Raw genomic sequence first — 26,467 nt, 5'->3', positions numbered from 1 at the left:
TTGATTCTGTTGGTGTCTGCCACCCTCAGCCTGCTGCCCCAGCACACATCAGCAAACATGATAGCACTGGCCACCACAGACTCATAGAACATCCTCAGCATCGTCCGGCAGATGTTAAAGGACTTCAGTCTCCTCAGGAAATAGAGACGGCTCTGACCCTTCTTTTAGACAGCCTCAGTGTTCTTTGACCAGTCCAGTTTATTGTCAATTCGTATCCTCAGGTATTTGTAATCCTCCACCATGTCCACACTGACCCCCCGGATGGAAACAGGGGTCACCGGTACCTTAGCTCTCCTCAGGTCTACTACCAGCTCCTTAGTCTTTTTCACATTAATCTGCAGATAATTCTGCTCACACCATGTGACAAAGTTTCCTACCGTAGCCCTGTACTCAGCCTCATCTCCCTTGCTGATGCATCCAACTATGGCAGAGTCATCCGAAAACTTCTGAAGATGACAAGACTCTGTGCAGTAGTTGAAGTCCGAAGTGTAAATGGTGAAGAGAAAGGGAGACAAGACTGTGGAGCCCCAGTGCTGCTGATCACTCTGTCGGACACACGGTGTTGCAAGCACACGTACTGTGGTCTGCTAATCAGGTAATCAAGAATCCATGTTACCAGGGAAGCATCCACCTGCATCGCTGTCAGCTTCTCCCCCAGCAGAGCAGGGTGGATGGTGTTGAACGCACTGGAGAAGTCAAAAAACATGACCCTCACAGTGCTCGCTGGCTTGTTTTGGTCCTGCCCTCAGCTTGATAAATTTTGGAAAGAAGTATTTCAAACTTTCTTGGAGCTTTTTAAAGTAAACTTTAAACCCAACCCTCTGACTGCCCTGTTTGGCATTGTTGGAGGAAATGATTTTACTCTTAAGCTGAATGATTTGCATATTTCGTCTTTTATTTCTCTTTTAGCCAGAAGAGTTTTGTTGCTTAAATGGAAAGATGCCACTCCGCCTACTCATGCCTATTGGTTGATTGATGTTATGTCATGTTTAAATCTAGAGAAGATTAGATGTTCTATTCCTATACCTAGACAAGACTTTTTCACATTATGGGGACCTTTTTAGAACTACTTTCACAATTTTCGATTTGTTCAGCAATGATGATGGCTATTATATGTTTGAATTTACACCTATATGTCAGAGATTTTTTTTTCTTTTCTTTTAACCAAACAGCTGTTGTTTTCTCTTTTTTTCTGTTTTGTTATGGGGTTTTGATCTTGCTTTAGATTAGATTAAAATATACCTTTTCAATATTATGGTTAATTTACTATACATAGTTATGGGGCATTTCGATCTTGTTTCTGTTTCCATAATATCATAAAGTATTTTGTATTCGTCTATGCAAGTAATTAATAAAAATATTGAAAAAGAAAGTATGATGTGTTAGAGTGAGTTTTTTTGGGTGGATGATTTGTTTACACTTAAATGACTTTGGCCACCAGACCTCTATTTGACAAAGTACTGTGGATTGAGTCCACAACAATGCACTTCCTAAAAAAGTGTAAATACCGGATGCTCCTGGCGCCGTAGTTCGACCTGATGCTGTAGTTTCAAAGACAGTATTATCTATACATTATACATATTAATTGTCTTCTATGTTAGCACGTAAAATGCCAAATAAATGTATTGTGAATTAAATTGCATTCCTAAAGGCTGTGGATACCAACCGAGACATGTTGGCGTCGGAAGGAAAGGATGAAGTTAGGAGGTGTGATATTTTGTATGTAGCTTCAATAGGAAGCATTGTCTATAACTTTTTAAGTACTTATTGCCTTTGTGTTTAGCATATAAATATCGAGCCCACATTGGGCTAGCAGACCTTTCTACCAAAAGCGTCTCCATCCGTAGATGCCTGCTGTACCTTGTTGTGTTGAATAAAGAAGCTGCTTTGTATCTACCAGTGACTCTGTCTCCCCCGTGATTTCATCCAGGCTACAACATAATGGTAGTAAGAACATAAGAAATAGGAGCAGGAGTCGGCCATCTGGCCTGTTGAGCCTACTGCGCCATTCAGTAAGATCATGGCTGATCTGGCCATGGACTCATCTCCACCTACCTGCCTTTTACCCTAATTTCCCTACTATGCAAAAATCTATCCAGCCTTGTCTTAAATATATTTACCGCTTCATTGGACATTGGGTAGTAGTTCTTATTAATGAAATACGGTTCTTGAAGGTAAGATTAGTTACATAGATTAGAATAGAAAGATATTGGGAAAATAGATGGGAAGAAATCAGAGTTACAGCAGTGACATCAAGTCCCATGACCCTGATGGGGAGGCAGAATGAGAAAGAGAAGAAATTGGACACAGTGTTTGAAGACAGTGACTCCAGCCTGAATGGGGAATGAGCTGGACCCTTTCATTGTCAGCTCCAGCAATCAAATGCAGTTTGTGGCTACTTAGAAACCATAGAAACTACAGCACAGAAACAGGCCTTTTGGTCCTTCTTGGCTATGCCAAACCATTTTCTGCCTAGTCCCACTGACCTGCACACGGACCATATCCCTCCATACACCTCCCATCCATGTATCTGTCCAATTTATTCGTAAATGTTAAAAAAGAACCCACATTTACCACCTCATCTGGCAGCTCATTCCATACTCCCACCACTCTCTGTGTGAAGAAGCCCCACCTAATGTTCCCTTTAAACTTTTCCCCCCTCACCCTTAACCCATCTCCTCTGGTTTTTTTCTCCCCTTGCCTCAGTGGAAAAAGCCTGCTTGCATTCACTCTATCTATACCCATCATAATTTTATATACCTCTATCAAATCTCCCCTCATTCTTCTACGCTCCAGGGGATAAAGTCCTAACCTATTCAACCTTTCTCTGTAACTGAGTTTCTCAAGTCCTGGCAACATCCTTGTAAACCTTCTCTGCACTCTTTCAACCTTATTTATATCCTTCCTGTAACTTGGTGACCAAAACTGAATACAATACTCCATATTCGGCCTCACCAATGCCTTATACAACCTCATCATAACATTCCAGCTCTTATACTCAATTACTTTGATTAATAAAGGCCAATGTACCAAAAGCTCTCTTTATGACCCTATCTACTTGTGACGCCACTTTTAGGGAATTTTGTATCTGTATTCCCAGATCCCTCTGTTCTACTGCACTCCTCAGTGCCTTACCATTAACCCTGTATGTTCTACGTTGGTTTGTCCTTCCAACGTGCAATACCTCACACTTGTCTGTATAAAACTCCATCTGCCATTTTTCAGCCCATTTTTCCAGCTGGTCCAAGTCCCTCTGCAGGCTCTGAAAACCTTCCTCACTGTCTACTACATCTCCAATCTTTGTATCATCAGCAAATTTGCTGATCCAATTTACCACATTATCATCCAGATCATTGATATAGATGACAAATAACAATGGACCCAGCACTGATCCCTGTGGCACACCACTAGTCACAGGCCTCCACTCAGAGAAGCAATTCTCTACCACTGCTCTTTGGCTTCTTCCATTGAGCCAATGTCTAATCCAATTTACCAGCTCTCCATGTATACCTAGCAACTGAATTTTCCTAACTAACCTCCCATGCGGGACCTTGTCAAAGGCCTTACTGAAATCCATATAGACAATATCCACTGCCTTCCCTTCATCCACTTTCCTGGTAACCTCCTCGAAAAACTCCAATAGATTGGTCAAACATGACCTACCACGCACAAAGCCATGTTGACTCTCCCTAATAAGTCCCTGTCTATCCAAATGCTTGTAGATTCTGTCTCTTAGTACTCCCTCCAATAATTTACCCACTACCAACGTTAAACTCACCAGCCTATAATTTCCCGAATTACTTTTCGATCCTTTTTTAAACAACGGAACAACATGAGCCACTCTCCAATCCTCTGGCACCTCACCCGTAGGCAGCAGCATTTTAAATATTTCTGCCAGGGCCCCCGCAATTTCAACACTAGTCTCCTTCAAGGTCCGAGGGAACAATCTATCAGGTCCTGGGGATTTATCCACTTTAATTTTCCTCAAGACAGCAAGCACCTCCTCCTTTTCAATCTGTACAGTTTCCATGATCTCACTACTTGATTCCCTCAATTCCATAGACTTCATGCCAGTTTCCTTAGTAAATACAGACGCAAAAAACCTATTTAAGATCTCCCCCATTTCTTTTGGTTCCGCACATAGCTGACCACTCTGATCTTCAAGAGGACCAATTTTATCCCTTACAATCCTTTTGCTCTTAAAAGCTCTTTGGATTATCCTTCACTTTGACTGCCAAGGCAACCTCATGTCTTTTTTTAGCCCTCCTGATTACTTTCTTAAGTATTTTCTTGCACTTCTTATACTCCTTAAGCACCTGATTTACTCCCTGTTTCCTATACATTTCATACAACTCCCTCTTCTTCTTTATCAGAGTTGCAATATCCCTTGAGAACCAAGGTTCCTTATTCCTATTCAATTTGCCTTTAATCCTGACAGGAACATACAAGCTCTGCACTCTCAAAATTTCTCCTTTGAAGGCTTCCCACCTACCAATCACATCTTTGCCAGAGAACAACCTGTCCCAATCCACGCTTTTTAGATCCTTTCTCATTTCTTCAAATTTGGCCTTCTTCCAGTTCAGAACCTCAACCCTGGGACCAGATCTATGCTTGTCCATGATCAAATTGAAACTACTGGTGTTATGATTACTGGAACCAAAGTGCTCCCCTGCACACACTTCCGTCACTTGTCCTAACTCATTTCCTAACAGGAGATCCAATATTGCATCCCCTCTAGTTGGTCCCTCTATACATTGATTTAGAAAACTTTCCTGAACACATTTTACAAACTCTAAACCATCTAGACCCCTAACAGTATGGGAGTCCCAATCGATGTATGGAAAATTAAAATCCCCTACCACCACAACTTTATGTTTCCTGCAGTTGCCTGCTATCTCTCTGCAGATTTGCTTTTCCAAGTCTCGTTGACTATTGGGTGGTCTGTAATACAATCCCACTAATGTGGCCATACCTTTCCTGTTTCTCAGCTCCACCCATAAGGACTCAGTAGACAAGCCCTCTAATCTGTCCTGCCTGAGCACTGCTGTAATATTTTCCCTAACAAGCAATGCTACTCCCCCACCTTTCATTCCTCTGCCTCGATCACATCTGAAACATCGGAACCCTGGAATATTAAGCTGCCAGTCCTGCCCCTCCTGTAGCCAAGTTTCACTAATTGCTATTGTTACGTACCCCGTAACTGGGTTGCCAAACCAGCAGAAATGGATCACTCAGTTGGAGTCTGGAGTACTAGAACTAAGAAAGTTTTATTAAAGAAACAAGCAACACAGTAATCGAAAGGATAATAAATGCAACAATTCAACAATGATAACCACACATGTGCACAGAATTAAGATAACAGCATCAATCAAGCTCTATCGTTGTCTAGGGGTAAATGACCAATTTCAAAATGACTCAAAGTTCAGTCCAGTTTAGTAGTTCAGTTCGCAGTAATCGTTGTCATGGCGATGGACAAGGTGGGGAAGAGAGACATAGAATAGGAACAACTCATCATTCAGCACAGCTTCACTCACAGACCAGCGGGATGGCTCACAGACCAGCGAGATGGCTCACAAACAGCTTTTGGGCGGGTCCTTGGTGATGTCACCTGAGGTCACCGACTGTGACCCCTCCTCCAGATGCGGTCGATCCTCTGCAGTGAACCCGGCACCCAGGCAAGGGCGGACACACACCGGGTTCCCGCTGATCGTACCTTTCCACCCTTGTCGTTGTCCGGTACTTCTCACCACTCGTGAGAAGCGTACCGCTTCCAGGGTCTCGTTACCTCGGGTGGTGTGTGTGTCTGTCTTAGCGAACCTGTCCCTTTTTATCCCCCTGCTGGGGTATCGCCTGTCCATCACTTCAAACAGTTCAGGGTTCAAAGGGGGGGAGCCGCTCCAGACAGCTCTTCCTCCCACATCCCTTCATTACACATCTCCAGACGCTGCTCCATTGTTCCTTATCTCTCCTTCCCCTGAGGGCAGGTGGCAGACCAACTGCTGATGCCACTGATGCTAGCCCAGGCCAGCAAACATCTTAATTTTATGTGTATTCTCGTAACACTATAACGTCATAATTCCACGTGTCAATCCACGCCCTCAACTCATCCGCCTTCCCCGCAATACTCCTAGCATTGAAATATATACACCTCAGAAGATTTTTACCACCACTCACAACCTTTCTATCAGCAGATTTGCTTGAACTTTCAACATTTATTTTCACCCCAGCCACACTGTCAGCTCTGGCACTCTGGTTCCCATCTTCCTGCAAATCTAGTTTAAAGCCTCCCCAGTAGCACTAACAAACTTCCCTGAAAGGATATTGGTCCCCCTGTAGTTCAAGCGTAACCCGTCTCTCTCGTACAGGTCCCACCTGCCCCAGAAGAGGTCCCAATGATCCTGAAATCTGAAACCCTGCCCCCTACACCAGTTCCTCAGCCACTTGTTCATCCTCCAGAGCATCCTATTCCTACCCTCACTGGCACCTAGCACAGGTAGCAATCCTGAGATTACCACCCTTGAGGTCCTGCTTTTCAACTTCCTACCAAGCTCTCTATACTCAGTCACCAGGACCTCCTCACTCTTCCTTGCTATGTCATTGGTACCGATGTGCCCCACGACATCTGGCTGATCACCCTCCCACTTCAGAATGTCATGCAATCGATCAGAGACATCCTTGACCCTGGCACCTGGGAGGCAACAAACTATCCTGGATTCTCTGTCACGACCACAGAACCTCCTATCTGCACCTCTAACTATCGAGTCCCCTATCACTACCGCTCTCCTCTTTTTCCACCCTCCCTTCTGCACTGCAGAACCAGACTCAGTGCCGGAGATCCGGCTACTGCAGCTTGTCCCAGGTAAGTCATCCCCCCCAACAGTATCCAATGCGGTATACTTGTTGTTAAGGGGAATGGCCACAGGGGAACCCTGCTCTGCCTGCCCTTTCCTCTTCCCTCGCCTGACAGTGACCCAATTTCCTGTGCTCTGCTCCTTTGGCGTAACTACCTCCCTGTAGCTACTATCTATAATCTCCTCATTCTCCCGAATGATCCGCAGGTCATCCAGCTCCTGCTCCAGTTCCTTAACGCGGTTTGTCAGGAGCTGCAGCTGGATGCACTTTTTGCAGGTGTCGTTGTCAGGGACACCGGAGGGCTCCCTGACTTCCCATATCCTGCAAGAGGAGCATTGCAACATCCTGCCTGGCATTCTCTCTACTCTAAACTATCTGAACAAAAAAAAAACTTACCAGAACCTACCCTGGCCTCTGCCTGTTCTCGCCGAAGCCTGTTGAGCCAAAGCTGTCCCATTCTGACTCAGTCCACTCCGACGATGGCTGCTACAACGATGGCCGCTGTATATGGTGGTCTGCTTTTAAACCTTGGCGCGCTACGTCACGCGCCTGCACAGTGCAGACCTTTCTCCTCGAGCAGTGTTTTTAAAAAAATGACTTTTTCTACCCGATTTCTTCCACTCTTCTTCTCAGCTGCTTGCTGAGAAGAAGCCACCTGTAGAGGCCACCTCAAATCCTCCTGTAGATCGATCAGGACTGAGTACACTGGTTGTCAGATTATTCTCATGATCTTATGTAATGGCATGGAGTGTGAACTGTTAGCTGTGAACCTGATGCTAAGTTACCTTGCTGGTGACCCCTGCCCATAGAGTAACAACTGATAGGCACTGCTGATAATTTAGCTATCAAAGATTAATGGGGCAAAGATAAGGATGTGATTAAAGTGCAATGGGCCAGCAAGGATGGAGGAAACAAGCATACAAATGACAAAGCTGAATTTTAAACACTAATTGAAATCATGAAGACAAATGGAGGATGTGAGCAAATTTCTGAAACATTTTATTGCAATCTCTGGTTAGTCTTGTAGATAGCCAGTTAGGGATGACAGGTGTGTAAATGGAGGTTGATAGGAACATGATAGGTTATTAATTGGAAAGGGTCCGAAATGAAGTGCATTTTTGCTGCCCTACTTAATTAGATCCTCCTCAAAGTTTGGCCTTCCTGGGATAGATTTCTTTCCAGGGTATAAGAGGAGGGTATGTTAGGGTGTATTCTGGAGTTATGTGAATATAGCAGATATTAATTCTAGCAAGAACCAGTCTTCAATTTTAATGTGAGTTATAAACTGCAACAGTAGATTGAATTTTTGCACCCTCTGTGGAGCACAGGCTGCCCACAGTCCAACAGATGTGGTTTGCAAAATGGTGACCATGAGATGTTCACATATGTGTCAGCCAAACATAAAGACAATGAGGTTATGTTAATAGGCTTGCAACGAGCCAGGCAACATGGGCTAAGTTATTTGCACCTTTGTGACTAAGTTCAAGCTGGCAGACCAGGCTGATGTTGTCACTTAGCATATCAAAGATGGTCACAGGTATAATGACAATCAATAGCCGATCTGTTGCGTATACTGCCGTCTGGCTCTCTATCTTCAGAAGATTTTAGAATATCTGTGTTAACAGAGGTGTTGGGATATTCAGAGGTGTCCCTCACAATAGTCATAGTCATAGTCATAGTCATACTTTATTGATCCCGAGGGAAATTGGTTTTCGTTACAGTTGCACCATAAATAATTAAATAGTAATAAAACCATAAATAATTAAATAGTAAAATGTAAATTATGCCAGGAAATAAGTTCAGGACCAGCCTATTGGCTCAGAGTGTCTGACCCTCCAAGAGACGAGTTGTAAAGTTTGATGGCCACAGGCAGGAATGACTTCCTATGACACTCTGTGTTGCATCTCAGTGGAATGAGTCTCTGGCTGAATGTACTCCTGTGCCCAACCAGTTCATTATGTATTGGATCGGAGACATTGTCAAAGATGGCATGCAACTTGGACAACATCCTCTTTTCAGACACAACCATCAGAGAGACCAGTTCCATCCCCACAACATCACTGGCCTTACGAATTAATTTGTTGATTCTGTTGGTGTCTGCTACCCTCAGCCTGCTGCCCCAGCACACAACAGCAAACATGATAGCACTGGCCACCACAGACTCGTAGAACATCCTCAGCATCGTCCAACAGATGTCAAAGGACCTCAGTCTCCTCAGGAAATAGAGACGGCTCTGACCCTTCTTGTAGGCAGCCTCAGTGTTCTTTGACCAGTCCAGTTTATTGTCAATTCGTATCCCCAGGTATTTGTAATCCTCCAGCATGTCCACACTGACCCCCTGGCTGGAAACAGGGGTCACCAGCTCCTTAGTCTTTTTCACATTAAGCTGCAGACCATGTGACAAAGTTTCCTACCGTAGCCCTGTACTCAGCTTCGTCTCCTTTGCTGATGCATCCAACTATGGCAGGGTCATCTGAAAACTTCTGAAGATGTCAAGACTCTGTGCAGTAGTTGAAGTCCAAGGTGTAAATGGTGAAGAGAAAGGGAGGCAAGACAGTCCCCTGTGGAGCCCTAGTGCTGCTGATCACTCTGTCGGACACACAGTGTTGCAAGCACACACACTGTGGTCTGCCAGTCAGGTAATCAAGAATCCATGACACCAGGAAAGCATCCACTTGCATCGCTGTCAGCTTCTACCCCAGCAGAGCAGGGCGGATGGTGTTGAACGCACTGGAGAAGTCAAAAAACATGACCCTCACAGTGCTCGCTGGCTTGTCCAGATGGTCATAGACATGGTTCAGCAGGTAGACGATGGCATCCTCAACTCCTAGTCGGGGCTGGTAGGCGAACTGGAGGGGATCTAAGTGTGGCCTAACCATAGGCCGGAGCAGCTCCAGAGCAAGTCTCTCCAGGGTCTTCAGGGCCTGGAAGAATAGCGTGCCTTCAGGGTGCTGGATTTTTGTGGCTCTGGGGACGGGCTGATTCAAGACCAGTGCCCTGACTGAAGTATCGCAGAAGAACACAGAACGTCTGGAGCTGTGTGTCCAGAGCTGATTGTCTGGGCGCAGAGCTCGGAAAAAGCGACACAAAAAACTTTTAACCTCGTAAGTCAGCAAGTTGTTTGTATGTCTCCCCTCTCGCTGTGAAACAGGGACACCTCTTTTTTCCTTATTCGGGAGAGAGAGGGCCTGTGGTATGTCAAATTACCAGGTGAATGAGTAGTTTTTGGGGTACTGCGACTTTATTGATGCTTTGCTGCATGTTTAAGTGCTCGGTGGGGTGGGGGTGCCGTTGCTTTTTTGCTGGTGGTGGGGGGAAGGGATCATAACCTTGCTGCTACTTGTGCATGGATGGGGTAGCCGGGAGGTGGGGGTGCTTTGGGGTTCTAACATTTAACAGTCATTCCTTCTTTGGGATACTCCTCTGTTTTCATGGATGTTTACAAAGGAAAAGTATTTCAGGAAGTATATTGTATACATTTCTCTTACATTTAATGCACCTATTGAACCTGTTGAATTACTGAGATTGTATTGAATCACCCGCTGTTACCTTTGATCTTAGGAGTATAAAAAGGTGATGTACTTTTGGGTTTGTGAACCTCCACCGAGAGTGTTTCCAGGTGAATGTTTGCTTATTTTGATGAATAAAGACTATCAGTAGCTTCAGTGTCTCTCTGGTGCCTTTGATCACATCACAAAACCAAAGTATTCTTTGTCATGCATGAATTATTCACTCACTAGCTGGTGAATTCCAGTCTGGCATGGCAGTAACTCATTGGTTGTAAGGTATGCAGAAATTCTTTTCTGAAAGGCTTTCCAGGACTATGCTTCATTATCTGTAATCAAAAATCTTATTGCATTTTCATGTTAATATCACAAACTATTAAATGAATAGTACTTAATATCTGATCATAGTCCCAGCAGCAGTTCAATTATGAAGTTGAGAACGCGGAAATGAATAAACGTAGTGTACAATACCTACATCAAGAGAGAATTGACATATAATTCTGTCTGAACTTACGGTGTAGACAGCTCACACATTTTTAAAAGAATTGCTGGAAATCTGAAATGAAGCCAGAAAGTACAGGGGAGATTCAGTAAAAATCGGGCTCCATTTTATGGAGAGAGAAATAGACTTAACTCTTCATTGTAATGAAGAGTAATTGACCCGAAACATTAACTCTGTTTCTTCTTCCACGGACATTTTCTGATTTGTGGAAGATCCCCAGGAATTTCTAGGTTTTTATTCAGAAACTGACATCAAATTACACTGCAAGATACATAGTGTTTTAACATGAGTAACTTGCACCAAACATTGCAATTTTTATCTGGTATTATTACATATACATTTAAAAAAAGTTAAAATAAAATGTGCATTAAAGTTCAAAGGAATGTTTCCCCATGGGGAGCTGGAGGTGGTGTCTATGAGCAAACCTGGTGGGGAGGCAGTGCAGCCTCAGATGGAAAAATTAAGGCTCGAGCGTGAGTTCCGAGTAAAGCAGCCAGAGCAAGAAGAGAGAGAGAAGCAGAAGGAAAGTGATTTTGGAGAAGTTAAGGATAGCGCTCAAGAGGGGCCAACTGCCGGTCCAAGGTGGAGAGTTCAGGGCGCACCAGGAGGTTAGGTTCATTCCCCCATTTGAGGAGGCCGATGTTGATAGGTACTTTCTACATTTTGAAAAAGTCGCTGCAAGTCAGGACTGGCCGAGGGATAAGTGGGCTGTTTTACTTCAGAGCGTGCTTAAGGGGAAGGCTCAGCAAGCTTACTCAGCGTTGTCAGCAGAAGATGCCCAGAGGTATGATGTGGTGAAAGAGGCTATATTCAGGATTTATGAGTTGGTCCTGGAGGCATACTGGCAAAGGTTCCGGAATGTGAGGAAGCAGTGGGGCCGCACGTATTTAGAGTTTGCCCGTGAGATGCAGATGCATTGTGAGCGTTCGTGCGCCTCGAAAGGGGTCACTGGAGATTATGACAAACTGCTATAGCTAATACTGATTGAGCAATTTAAAGGTTGTGTCCCTGAAGGTATGAGGCCCTATCTAGATGAGAAAGAGGCAGAAACCTTAGCCACAACTGCTAAGTTAGCGGATGAGTACACGTTAACGCACAAAGCAAAGTTTACCCCTAGTAAGAGCTACCAGAAGGGTAGTTGAGAGGGCGGAGAAAGTCCGCTGGCAAAGCCAGAAAGTAAGCCTTGGACCAGTGAGAAGGATAAGGAAGACAGGAAGCAGGTTGGTAGGAAGTCTCCTGGGGTCGTATGCTATAGCTGTGGGAAAGCCGCTCATATTGCGTCCAGGTGTTTTGCCTCAAAGAAGGAGATGGGGAAAGGGAAAACGATGACTCTGACTGGCTGTATTGAGCCAGCAAATAAACCGCTAGGGGAGAAGAGGTCTGACAGAGTTCAGGAAGGGCGCGAGAAGTTTACTTCGGCCGGATTGGTGTCGGTGAAGGAGGGGTCAACTCCAGTTCCAGTACGGATCTGGAGAGACACTGGGGCTTGTCAGTCATTGATCTTGAGGAGAGTGTTAGAATTTAGTGGAGAGACCAAGACTGGGGAGGTCAGTGTGATAAAAGGCATTGGGAAAGGGACTGAAGCAGTACCTTTGCACCAGATATACCTGAAAAATGACTTGGTCTCCGGACCGGTCACGATAGGGGTGAGGCCCGAATTACTGATGGAAGACGTGGAGGTCTTACTCGGTAACGACCTTGCAGGTGGAGATGTGTACCCAGTAGTAAAGCTGGCAAGCAAGCCTGCCAGGACTGAGGACCCGCCCATAGATTCACGGGTTTATCCCGTTTGCACAGTAACTCGACGCATGCCGAGAAAGGCTGCCGAAGCAAATGTGGATTTAGCTGAGACACTTTTACCAGCCTTGTACCAGGAGGGGTTAGAAAGTGAGAAGAAGGAGCATAGTGGGGCAGAAGGAAATGAGGGAGTTGAGGTAGATTTATCATTAGCGAGGAAGGAATTTATACAGGCACAGGAACGAGACAAGGAGCTGATGGTTTTGATGGCAACAGCTCTCTCCGAAGCAGAAATGAAAAGGGAACCAGTGGGCTATTTCGTGAAGGAGGGAGTGCTGATGAGGAAGTGGAAACCAAGTACCGTGCCTGCAGATGAGGAGTGGGGGGTGGTACACCAGGTGGTAGTGCCGAAAATTTATAGGAACGAGATTTTTAACCTGGCCCACAACATACCCCTCGGTGGACAGTTTGGGGTGAGGAAAACAGTCGATAGAATTATGAAAGAGTTTTACTGGCTGAACATGAGAAAGGATATTATTGAATATTGTGGATGGTGTCATACCTGTCAGGTGGTAGGTAAGCCGAACCAGGTCCTGCCTAAAGCGCCCCTTCGACCGATACCTGCTTTTGGGGAACTTTTTTCCCGAATAATTGTGGATTTTGTCGGTTCCCTGCCCAGAACTGTGAGTGGGCGAGAGTATGTGATGACTATGATGTGGGCCGCCACCAGATTTCCGGAGGCTGTGCCCCTGGCAAGCGTCAAGGCACCCGCAGTGGTAAAGGCGCTTGTGAAATTTTTCACTACGGTGGGGCTGCCAAGGGAAATTCAGGCAGATCAGGGGAGTGTCTTCACATCTCACACATTCCGACGGATGTTGGATGAGATGGGAGCAAAGCAGATTTTGGCCTCCGCGTACCACCCGGAGTCCCAAGGGGCGTGGAAAAGATTCCACGCATCATTAAAGACCATGATTAAAACTTATTGGCAAGAGAACACTAGAGACCGGGATGATGCCTTGCCTCTCTTGTTATTTGCCGTAAGGGACACGGTTCAGGAGTCATTGGGGTTCAGCCCATTCGAGCTCGTCTTCGGTCATCGGCCCAGGGGACCTCTGACCTTACTGAAAGAGCAATGGTCCAGTCCGACAGTACAAGTCAAGGTGATTGATTATGTTTTAAAATTTCATGTGAGGCTTAAAAGGATCTGTGACCTTGCCAAAGAAAATCTACGAAACTCCCAAACAAAAATGAAACAGTGGTATGATAGACGAGCCCGTGAACAAGTGATTCAAGTGGGCAATAGGGTCTTAGTTCTGTTTCCAGTGGTAACCAACCCCTTTCAGGCGAGATTCCACGGTCCGTACAAAGTGATTAAAAAGATAGACTCTCTGAATTATGTTATTGAAATGCTGGTCAGATGTAAGTCAACACAATTAGTGAATATTAATATGTTAGAAGCTTACCACGATAAGAAGGCAGATCTAGTCGGTGTTATCACAAAAATAAATGAGGCTGGGGTGCCAAATGATAAGGGGAAAACCCATCTTGAAAAGATAAATATGGTGCTGACCAGATTGGAGAACTCTATTGTTTTGGCCAACCTTGCGGATAAGGTCTCTCACTTAACCCATGAACAGAGCGAGCCGCTGATAAAGCTAATTAACTGGCATGCAGATGTATGTCCGGATGTCCTGAGGCGATGCAAGGGGACGATACATGATGTTATTGTTACATCAGATCAGCCTATTAAGCAACACTCTTATAGCATGAACTTGGAGAAGGGCAAGCTGGTGGAGAAAGAAATTGAACACATGCTAGCCACAGGTATTAGTAGGCCATCCAAATCGGAATGGGCTTCTCCCTGTGTGGTTGTCCCGAAACCTGATGGGAGCATACGATTCTGTACAGATTACAGAAAGGTAAACGCCATCACAAAAACTGATGTTTACCCCATCCCAAGGGTAAACGATTGCATCGATAAAGTGGGGAGAGCTAAGTACATCACAAAGATCGATTTGCTAAAAGGGTACTGGTGCGTTCCTTTAACCGACCGGGCTAGAGAAATCTCAGCATTTGTCACTCCATCCGGGTTATACGAGTATAATGTTTTACCTTTTGGCATGAAGAACACCCCAGGGACCTTCCAAAGGATGATTAATTCAGTGATAAAAAGGTTAAAGAAGGCAGAAGTGTATATTGACAATTTAGTGATCTGGAGTGACACGTGGGATGAGCACATTGTGGCAGTAGAGGAACTGTTTAAACGGCTGTCTGAAACCAATCTGACAGTGAACCTTGCGAAAAGTGAGTTCGACCACGCTAAGGTCACATATCTGGGGTATGTGGTAGGACAGAGGCAGCTGGCACTGACACAGGCCAAGGTTCAGGCTATCTCTGAAGTTCCCATCCCGACGGACAAGAGGGCCCTGAGAAGATTCTTGGGGAAGGTGGGGTACTATCGGAAGTTTTGCAAAAACTTTGCGGATATTACCCTCCCTCTTACTAAGCTCTTGCCGAAGAATGAGAAGTTTGTGTGGAACAACCTTTGTCAACAAGACTTCGAGAGTCTGAAGACGATTCTCTGTCACCACCCTGTATTGAATGCACCTGACTTTTCAAAACCCTTCTCCCTAGCAACAGATGCTAGTGACGAAGCAGCAGGGGCGGTGCTGTTACAGACAGAGAAAGAGGAAATTGAACACCCAGTGGCTTATTTTTCTAAGAAGTTTAATGTCCATCAGAGAAATTATTCCACTGTGGAGAAAGAATTACTGGCAATCATTCTGGCATTACAACATTTTGAGGTTTATATTTGTCCGGCACGGAAATCACTGATAGTTTACACTGATCACAATCCATTAGTATTTTTGGCCACAATGAAGGATAATAACAAACGCTTGTTAAATTGGAGCCTGGTATTACAGGAATTTAATATAAAGTTAAAACATATAAAAGGAACCAACAATGTGATTGCTGATTGTCTGTCCAGGTGTTAAAACTTAAAGTTCTCTGTATTAGCCGAATAGCTTATGACTACCTGTATATTAGTGTGTATCTTATAATGTGCATTCATGCCCAAAAGTTTTACCCCAGTAAAAATCCTTTTAAGGGTGGGGGTGTCATGTGTGAAGCCAAGCAGAGCTGCAGAACGGATGATGCTAATGAGAGAGATAATGAAAGACAATGGAGAAACATTCAAAATGCTAATAAGAGAGAAGAGAGAGATTAATGAGAAAAAGACACAATTCAGATGTTGGCGTCTGCCACAGACCGTTTGCTTTGAACTTGATCTGTTTGAAGTTTGATGGACAGGTGATACCCCATCAGGGGAATAAAAATAGTGGGTTTGCTAAGGCACGACACACACACGCCACGAGACCCTGGAAAGAGCAGTGTGCCCCACAAGTTGTTGGGAGTTTGGAGGACCGGTTCACGGGAATCGGTCAGAGGTTCAAAGGGTGTAAAGGTACGATCGGTGGGAACTTGGTGTGTGTCCGCCCTTGCCTGGGTGCCGGGTTCACCACGGAAGAACAATCGCATCTGGAACGGAGGGATCACAGTCGGTGACCACAGCTGGATCAGAAGGCATCGAAAGGTTTGCCTGAAACCAACTGCATCTCTCACTCTCTCTCTCTCACTCTCTCTCTCTCACTCTCTCTCTCTCTCTCTCCCCCCAATGGTACAACAACAGCAATTACTTCAAACTGCACTGGACTGAACTGAACTCTGCTTCTCCTTAAGACTGATCATTTTACCCCTAGACTGCGATAGAGCTTGGTTGATTCCTATTACCTTATTTCTGTGTATATGTGTGTATTATCATTGCTAACCTGTTACATTTATATCCTTGCGGTTAGTGTACTGTATTACTTATTTCTTTAATAAAACTTTATTATTTCCTAGTAATCACAGACTCCAATGAGTGTTCCATTTCTGCTGGTTTGGCAACCCAGTTATGGGGTACGTAACACTATATATTATTCAGCAATACCCTATTTTAAATATGTAGATCAGCAACTATGCAACCGAAGGGCTAATTTCATAATTCACAGGCAAGCACCAACATCATTGTGCAGCTTTCAATACCTACAAATGTCGTAACTAACAGCACAGCCACAGAATGACAAAAAGCAAAGGTAGAGAAGAAGCAGCATCAGAATCAGGTTTAATATCACCCACATGTGTCATGAAATTTGTTAACTTAGCAGCAACAGGACAATGCAATAGATAATAAAGTATAAAAAAAAAGATTAAAAAGTATAAAGTATAGATAATATAGAAGAAAAAAATAATAAATAAGAAAATCCATTACAGTATATGTATAGTGAATAGATTAAAAATTGTGTAAAAACCTTAAGTTATATATATTTAAAGTGAGGTAGTGTTCACAGGTTCAATGTCTATTTTAGAATCGGATGGCAAAGGGGTGGAAGCTGTTTCTGAATCGCTGAGTGTGTGCCTACCTCCTACCTTATTGTAGCAATAACAAAAGGGCATGCCTTGGGTGCTGGGGGTCCTTAACAATGGATGCTGCCTTTCTGAAACACCACTCCTTGAAATTGTCCTGGGTACTTTGTAGGCTAGTACCCAAGATGGAGCCAACTAAATTTACGACCCTCTGCAGCTTCTTTCAATCCTGTGCAGTAGTGCCCCCCCCCCCCATACCAGACAGTGATGCAACCTGTGAGAATGTTCTCCATGGTACATCTATAGAAGTTTTTGAGTATTTTTGTTGAAATTCCAAATCTCTTCAAACTCCTAATGAAGTATAGTCACTCTCTTGCCCAGAGCCATCAAACATTCCTCGTATGATAACCCTTTCATTACTAGAATCATCTTGTGAACCTCCTCTAGACCCTCTCCAATGCCAGCACATCTTTTCTAAGATGAGGGGCCCAAAACTGTTCACAATATTCAAGGTGAGGCCTCACTTATAAAGCCTCAGCATCACATCTTGCTCTTGTATTCTAGACCTTTTGAAATGAATGCTAACATGGCATTTGCCTTCCTCACCACTGACTCAACCTGTAAGTTAACCTTTAGGGTGTTCTGCACAAGGACTCCCAAGTCCCTTTGCATCTCATATTTTTGTATTTTCTCCCCGTTTAGAAAATAGTTCACACATTTATTTCCAAAGTGCATGACCATGCATTTTCCAACATTGTATTTCATTTGCCACTTTCTTGCCCATTCTCATAATCTGTCTAAGTCCTTCTGCAGCCTACCTGTTTCCTCAACACTACCTGCCCCTCCACTAATCTTCATATCATCTGCAAACTTGGCAACAAAGCCATCTATTCCATCATCTAATTCAGCCTTTTTCCCCTGGAGGAACCCTTGAAATAGTTTTCAAGTCTCAGGGAAGCCCTGCTTGAGAATTATCTACAGCTCATGGTACAACAGTGTGATCAATAAGTCGTAGATATAATAACCAAAAATAATTGCCAAAGCTCTTTTGAGTAGAGAATTAATTTTAGCCAACTTTTCTTGTAAAAAAAACGGTTAGGCTTAGCTTACCTTTCTTGAAATTAATCTCTTTCTTCCCCTTGCAAAAATTTTGAAAATTCATAGGGCAAACATAATAACTTTCTCAATTCTGGCTTGAATCTGAGATAAGCACATACGGATTTCACCTTCAACTGAAATGAAGCAATTTCTAACCTTGCTCTTGATGCTCACACATGTAAGAAACTGAAAGCTGCAACAAAATGTTCATTGCTTTCATATGAATGGCAGGATACTCCTCTTTCATGGAAATCCAGAACTTGTCCAATGGCAAGTCAGTAAATCTCATTTTGAGTGCATGATCAGAGCGAAGCTCACAAAGTTCTTCCTTTTCTCTCAAAGTCAACTTCTCAGGCTGAGCAGAAGATTCAGATAAAGGGTCCCTCATCCAGTCATACCCTTGTGTTAAAAGGGAGGAAAAATACCGTTCAATTTTGTTCTGCATTTTCCAGGTGGTTCACAGTAAGCAACACACACAAAATGCTGGAGGAGCTCAGCAGGCCAGGCACCATCTATGGAAGAAAGTACAGTCGCTCTTTCAGGCCAAGACCCTTTGACAGGACTGGAGAAAAAAACCCAAGGAGTAGATTTAAAAGGTGGGGAGAAGGGAGAGAGAAACACAAGGTGATCAATGAAACCTGAAGGGGGGAGGGATGAAGTAAAGAGCTGGGAAGTTGATTGGTGAGAGATACAGGGCTGGAGAAGGGGGAAGTCTGATAGAAGAGTACAGAAGGACCTCGATGAAAAAGAAGAGGGGAGGAGCACCAGAGAGAGGCAATGAGAGAAAGAAAAGGGGATGGGGATTGGTGAAGTGGGGCGGGGGGGGGGCATTACCAGAAGTCTGAGAAAATGATGTTCATACCATCAGGTTGGAGGCTACCCGGACAGAATATAAGATTTTGTTCCTGCAACCTAAGTGTGGCCTCATCACAACAGTGGAAGAGGCCATGGATAGACATATCAAAATGGGAATGGGAAGTAGAATTAAAATGAGTGGCCTCTGGAAGATCCCGGTTTTTCTGATGGATGGAGCATAGGTGCTCGGCAAAGCGGTCTCCCAATCTACGTCAGGTCTCACTGATATACAAGAGGCCACACCGACCACAGTATATGACCCCAACAGACACACAGGTGAACTGTCACCTCACCTGGAAGGACTGTTTGGGGCCTTGAATGGTAGTGAGGGAGAAGGTGTAATACTTGTTCTGCTTACAAGGATAAGTACCAGGAGGGAGATCAATGGGGAGGGACAAATGGACAAGGGAGTCACATAGAAAGTCATCCCTGTGGAAAGCTGAAAGTGGGCGGGAGGGAAAGGTGTGCTTGGTGGTGGGATCCCATTGGAGATGGCAGAAGTTGCAGAGAATTATATGTTGGACGCAGAGGCTGGTGGGGTGGTAAGTGAGGACAAGAGGAATCCTATCCCTGGTAGAGTGGGGTGAGAGCAGATGTGCTTGAAATGGAAGAGATGCCATTGAGGCCCATTTCCAACACCACCCTCCCCTTTCTCATTCTCTCAGTCTGTATCTCTGGAGACAGCTTATCTGCTGATGTCTATTACAAACACATGGATTCTCACAGCCGCCGGACTATACCTCTTCCCACCCTGTTACTTGTAAAAACGTCATCCCGTTCACTCAGTTCCTCTGGTCCACTGCATCTGCTCTCAAGATGAGGCTATTCATTCCAAAACGAAGGAGATGACCTCCTTCTTCAAAGCTCTTAACTTGGTAAGCAGCCTCATGTATGGCAGCTTGTCATCGGTCTTCTGGAAGTCGAGGTATACTACATCTGCTGCAACCCCTTTGTCTATCCTACTTGTAATCTCCTCAAAGAACTTGAACAGATTTGTCAGGCAAGATTTTCCTTTAAGGAAACCATGCTGACTTTGTCCTATCTTGTCTTGTGTCACCAAGTACTCCATAACCTCATACTTTACAATTGACTCCAACATATTCCTAGGCACTGAAGTCAGGCTAACCGGTCTATAATTTCCATTCTGCTGCCTTCCTCCTTTCTTAAAAAGTGAAGTGACATTAGCAATTTTCCAGACTTCTGGCACCATACCAGAGTCCAATGATTTTTGAAAAATCATTACTAATGTCTCTACAATCTCTATTGCTACCTCTTTCAGAACTATGGGGTGCAGTTCATCTGGTCCAGGTCACCTATGTACCCTTAGGTCTTTCAGCTTTTTGAGCACCTTCTCCCTTGTAATAGTAACTGCACTCACTTCTCTTTCCTCATACTCTTCAACATCTGGAACAGAGCTAATGTCTTCTACAATGAAGACTGATGCAAAATACTCATTTAGTTCATCTGACATCTCCTTGTCCCCTGTTATTATTTCTCTGGCCTCATTTTCTAGCGTCCTATATCCATTCTCATCTCTCTTTTATTTTTTACATAACTCAAAAAGCTTTTACTATCCACTTTGATAACTTTTCCCTCCTAATGATTCTTTTACTTGCTCTCCCTAGGGTTTTAAAAGCTTCCCAATCAATTTTTGCTTTGTTGTATGCCCTCTCTTTTGCTTTATCATTAGCTTTGATTTCTCTTGTCAACCACAGATGTACTATTTTGCAACTTGAGTATTTCTTTGATTTTGGAATACATCTACCCTGCATCTTCGCCTATAAAGCCATCACATAGGTATTCAACAAACTCAGTCCCTTAAGATCCATTGCCAACCTGATTTTCCCAATCAACCTGCATGTTAAAATCTCCCATGACTACCATAACATTACCCTTTTGACACGCATTCTCTATTTCCTATTGTAATCTGTGGTCCATATCCCAGTCACTGTCAGGAGGCCTGTATATAACTGCCATTAGGGTCCTTTTACCCTTGCAGTTTCTTAATTCAACACATAAGGATTCAGCATCTTCCGATCCTATATATTACATCTTTCCTCTGATTTGATGCCATTCTTTACCAGCAGAGCCATGCCACCCCCTCTGCCTACCTTCCTATCCCTCCGATATAACTTGTAACCTTGGACATACAGCTCCCAACTACAACCATCCTTCAGCCATGATTCAGTGATGGCCACAACATCATACCTGACAATCTGTAATAGTGTAACAAGATCATCCACCTTGTTTCTTATACTCCGTGCATTATCAAGCATAATATAGAGACAAATTTCAGTGGTCACATTCTTACTGGCCCTCCCACTGAAGGAGTCAAGACTTTAGTGAGGAAGAGAAATGTTATGTTTCATGTCTGGTGCTGCTCCCTTCATTTTCTTAGAGTTTTTGGAAGGTGTAGATCTTGTCCACCTTGCCTCTGGGTAGAGGGAATCTGATGCACTATCAATTACTCCAAAAGGCTGGAAGTAGAGTAAATACTGAAAGGCTTTTATTAGCAGTAAAATGTGATCTCGACCATGCTGAGTATCTGTCCTGGACTGAGGGAGGAGCAGTGGCACAATCGCCTTTATTCAGGGCTCTGTGGGAGGAGCCACAGGAGAAGTCAGCAGAGGGGCGTGTCCAGACAGGTAACCCAGTTACAACATATATATATGGTTTACCACAGAATCCATACTGTGATTCAGGAAGCAGTTTCTTTGTTCATTATGTGTCATGTTGTATAACTTGGCCTTTCCATGATCGTGATGTTTGTTGGCAAATTTCACTACAGAACTGAAGTGGTTTGCCATTGCCTTCTTCTGGGCAGTGTCTTTACAAGATGGGTAACCCCCAGCCATTATTAGTAGTCTTCAGAGGTTGTCTGCCTGGCATCAGTGGTCGCTTAACCAGGACTTGTGATATGCACCGGATACTCATACTCATCACCCGCTCCCATGCTTAAATGTGATCCTGATTGGGGGGCAAGGGGAGGGGCTAAGCAGGTGCTACACCTTGCCCAAAGGTGGCCTGCAGGCTGACGGAGGAAAGGAGCGGCTTACACCTCCTTTGGTAGAGACATACAGTATCTCCAACCCACCACCCACAGGAAGCAGTGCATTGTCTAAATACCAGGTGGAAATCTGTTACCTACAATGACAGAAGAGGAGGGAATGTACCGCTTGTGAGCAGAATAACAAGAACAATAATAAAGTGTCCCAGTGAGTGTTCTAAAACACATGTAAAAAAAGATTAATTGAATCAGTAAAAATAGATGCTTAAAGTCTGAAGTCAGAAAATACCAGAAATACTCAACAGGTCAGGCAGCATCTGCAGAGAGAGAGAAAGAGTGTTTTAGGTTGTAGAGGGACAAGGGTAAAGTGAACAATGTATGTGATGGGGTGGACACCAAGGTTGTCCAAATGACAGTTACTTCTGGCACAAGTGGTTAGAGAGAGAAATGAATCAACATTGCATGCTGGAACTGTTTTCACAGAACATAGCAGGTGCTAGAAATCTGAAACAACAGAGCTTGCTGGAAATGCCCTATAAATCTTTGTACTGTATTGTATTGGTTTATTAGTAAAGTAAAGGCATCCGTTAGTCTTGCAAGACCGTGGATCTGCGCCTGGAAAGTCTTCACTCTCCAGGGTGCAGGCCTGGGCAAGGTTGTATGGAAGACCAGCAGTTGCCCATGCTGCAAGTCTCCCCTCTCCACGACACCAATGTTGTCCAAGGGAAGGGCATTAGGATCCATACAGCTTGGCACCAGTGTCATCGCAGAGCAATGTGTGATTAAGTGCCTTGCTCAAGGACACAACACATTCCTCGGCTGGGGCTCGAACTCACGACCTTCAGGTCACGAGTCCAATGCCTTAACCACCTGGCCATGTGTCCACACGGTTGGTTTATTACTGTCACATGTACCGAGGTACAAAGAAGAACTTTTGTTTGCATGCCATCCAGAATTCCATACATAATTACATCAAGGTAGTAAAACTAAAACAGACTGTAAGACATGATGCTACACATATAGAGAAAGTGCAGTGCAGGTAGAGAAATAAGGAGCAAAGGCATGTCAAGGTAGACTCAGAAATCAAGAATTCATCATTAGTGCATGAGAAGCCCATTCAAGAGCCTATCATACCTTTTGGCCCAATGGGAATTGTGTGATTTATTATTGTCACATGTACCTAAGTACAGTGAAAAGCTTTCCTTGTATATTATTTATAAAGATCAAATCATTGCACAGAGCATTGAGCTAGAATAAGGTAAAACAATAACAATGCAGAATGAAGTGTAAAAGTTCTAGAAAAAGTGAAGTACATGTAGATGATAAACTGCAAGATCATCACGAGGTAGATTGTGAAGCCAGGAATCCACCTTATGATACAAGAGGTCAAGAGTCTGATAACTGTGGGATAGAAGCTGTTCTCCAGCTTATGATATGTGCTTTCAGATTTTGTATCAGCTGCACGATGGGAGAAGGTAAAAGCAGAACGTACTGGGTGGGCAGGGTATCGGACTATGCTGGCTGCATTATTGAGACAGTGAGTACAGGCACCATCAGCAGAGACAGAAAACCTCAGCTAATGTAAGAAGGTGTTCAACTTTAAATCAGAGCCGGCAAACTCTAATAAGAATGGTTTACTCCCTGAATTTGCTGAATTCTGCATTGACTCCTGAAGGCAACTCAGTACTGAATTCAGGAAAACAAAATGCTGAGCCTTGCTGAGCCTGGATGCTGATACCCTACATTAAGGTATCCTAGGAACAGTGTAGAAAGTCAGACACAGAGAGGTCAGTGTGAGAGTGGGATGGAAAATATAGTGCCAGGCGACAAAGCTGCAGAACGATTTGAATATAAGGATGAAAATTTTACTTATTTTCTATTAATTTCTCAGCTTGTGGGTATCACTGATAAGGCTGAATGACCTTGTGAGGGTGATGATGAACAGTATCGAGGCGCTGTGAGATTATGAACCATCACAGCAGATACATTGTGTGATGACTGAGAGAAACATGGTGAACTTAGAGTATGGACAGCACTGTTTGGGATGAACTCTATTTTTCAGAGGCATAGAGATACAGCATGGAAACAGGTCCTTTGGCTCACTCAGACCGTGATAACCATTCAAGCACCCACTGACACTTATTTCACCCTAACCCTTTTCCTCTTTCCCACGTTTTCGCCAATAAACCCCGACCCCAAGATTCTACTGCGCACCTACATATTTATCAGAGCCAATTCATCCCGTGTTTCAGATGTGGGAGGATATCCACGTGGTCATGGGAAGAAGGTGCAGACTCCATGCAGTTGGGGTCAGGGCCAAACCAGCAATGCCAGAGGTGTGAGGCAATGGCTGTACTAGCCGCACTGCTGTGCTGCCCAGCAGGAGACGGGAAGCGTGCTGGAATAGTTGACTAACAGTAATAACAGAGGGAAGAGGGTACCGGCAATTTGATGGACTGAAGCCGGAGTGGGCAAAGTCACAGTAATAAAAGCATTTGGGTGAGATGGTGAAGAGATGGGAGAGAGGTTCAATTTAAGATCAGGCAACTCACTGAGGTTGAGCTTCCAGGGAGGGGATGGAGTTGAAGGCCAAGGAGCTGAAATGATTCCACACATTCAGACTAACTTCCAAAGACGCGACAACTCGCATGTTCAGTATGTTAGTTTTTTATTTGCACATTTCGTCTTCTTTTGCACATTGGTTGGTTGTCCATCTTTGTTTATGAATACCTTTTTAAATTCAATTGTATTTCTTTATATTTCTGTAAATGCCTGCAAGAAAATGAATCTCAATGTAGTTCATTCTATGGTAACATACACATACTCTGATAATAAATTTACTTTGACTTTACATTGATTTTGAAGGAAAAGAGTTGTGATGATAACCAAAAGACTTCCCAGTGTTTAATTTGTCTCATTCCTCTCCTTTAAAGGTTGATTTATCTTCTCCTTATCAGATTCCTCTCCCTCCAGCAGCTGTTTCCAATGTTCTCCCTCCCCTCCCCCAATGCCACTCCATCCGTCTCTCATTTTTCAATCTCTTTGTCTGCCTCCATCTATCATCCACCTGCCACTGTCTCCCCACTCCCCTCCTCTCCTCACCTAGCACAACCAGACCATCGCTTCTCAGCCCTCTCCATTCCACCAATTACCTTGGGCTCCTGTCTCACCACTCCCCACCCTCGTCTCTTTATTGACCAACTCCCCTCTCCACTAATGATAAGTCCTGGTTCAGGGTTCCAACCCAGAATGTTGACAATTCCTTTCCTCTCACAGATGTCTGAACCACTGAGTTCTTTCAGCAGGTTTTCTGTTGTTCCAGATTCCAGTATCTACACATTTGTATCTCCAGGGGTACATTACATAAGTAAAAAACCAACGACATTGCAATCATATTTCCTTCTCCAATTGGCAAGGCTTCACATGCTTTTGCTGGTCTTTATTCTGCACAGCATCCTCAGTATACCAGATGGCAATGTTGTGTCATACCCCTGAGATATTATCAGAGTTTCTGTAGTATCTTTTGCACCATCTCCTCTTCCTTCCTTCAACCCGGCAGAGGCGATGGTCTGCACAGAAGAATTCCCTTGATGAATACTCTGGCTTATCCTAAAAAGGCTGCTCTACCCAAAGTTTCAATGGAAATAGGTTTGTATGTCTCTATGTGTTAGCATCTGCCTTCAAAATTAAGCCATAATTAAAATTTTGTCCAATAATTATTTGTGATTAAAGACTTAACTTTCTCCAGCCAAAACAATTACCTCCATTCTGCCTTTATTCAGAAGGCTAAATGAACTCATATTATTCTGAGAGAACGAGATGTCAAAACTTCAACAAATCTAATTATAGTAAACTCCAATAATTCACTGCCCTTTTGTTTTGGGCTTCTGATGGTTCACCAGGGCCCCATTTCCCACACTTACTTTAAATTCATCAAGACCCTCTTTTCCACACTCTCTTTAAGCGAACTGGGTTCATCCCTTCTCTTCCCTTCCCGCCCTCATGACCTCACTCTGGTTTCCCACCTATCAGATTCCTTCTTCTTCAACCTCTTCCACCTGTTCCCACCGAGCTTCTTACTTCATCCACCTTTCGTCACACCTGTTCTTACCCATTACCTGCCAGCTTGTACTCCTACCCCTCCCCTCAGCTTCTTATTTTAGTTTATGCATCCTTCTTTTCCAGTCCTGATGTTGGGGTTTTGCCTGAAATATTGACTGTTTACTTTCGCCCACAGGTGCTGCTTGACTTGTTGAGTTCCTCCAGCATTTTGTGTATTTTCAGCTTCACTAGAAAATATATTACGCTACTTTAACATCTTTAAAACTATGATTTGAAGTTGTATTATAGTATTAATCATTATAATGTCCAATAGTTTGGAGAACCTGCAAGGGAAGCACAACCAATGTTGGGTTATTGACGTTTGCTGTGATCAATGGACAGGGCCAATGAACTTAACCTGTTCTTTAACAGATTTGACATTGTGGCGCCTGCCCAACCCCC

Source organism: Mobula hypostoma, chromosome 9 (assembly GCF_963921235.1).
Source record: "Mobula hypostoma chromosome 9, sMobHyp1.1, whole genome shotgun sequence".
Taxonomy (NCBI): Eukaryota; Metazoa; Chordata; class Chondrichthyes; order Myliobatiformes; family Myliobatidae; genus Mobula; species Mobula hypostoma.
Note: the sequence above shows the minus strand (reverse complement) of the source record.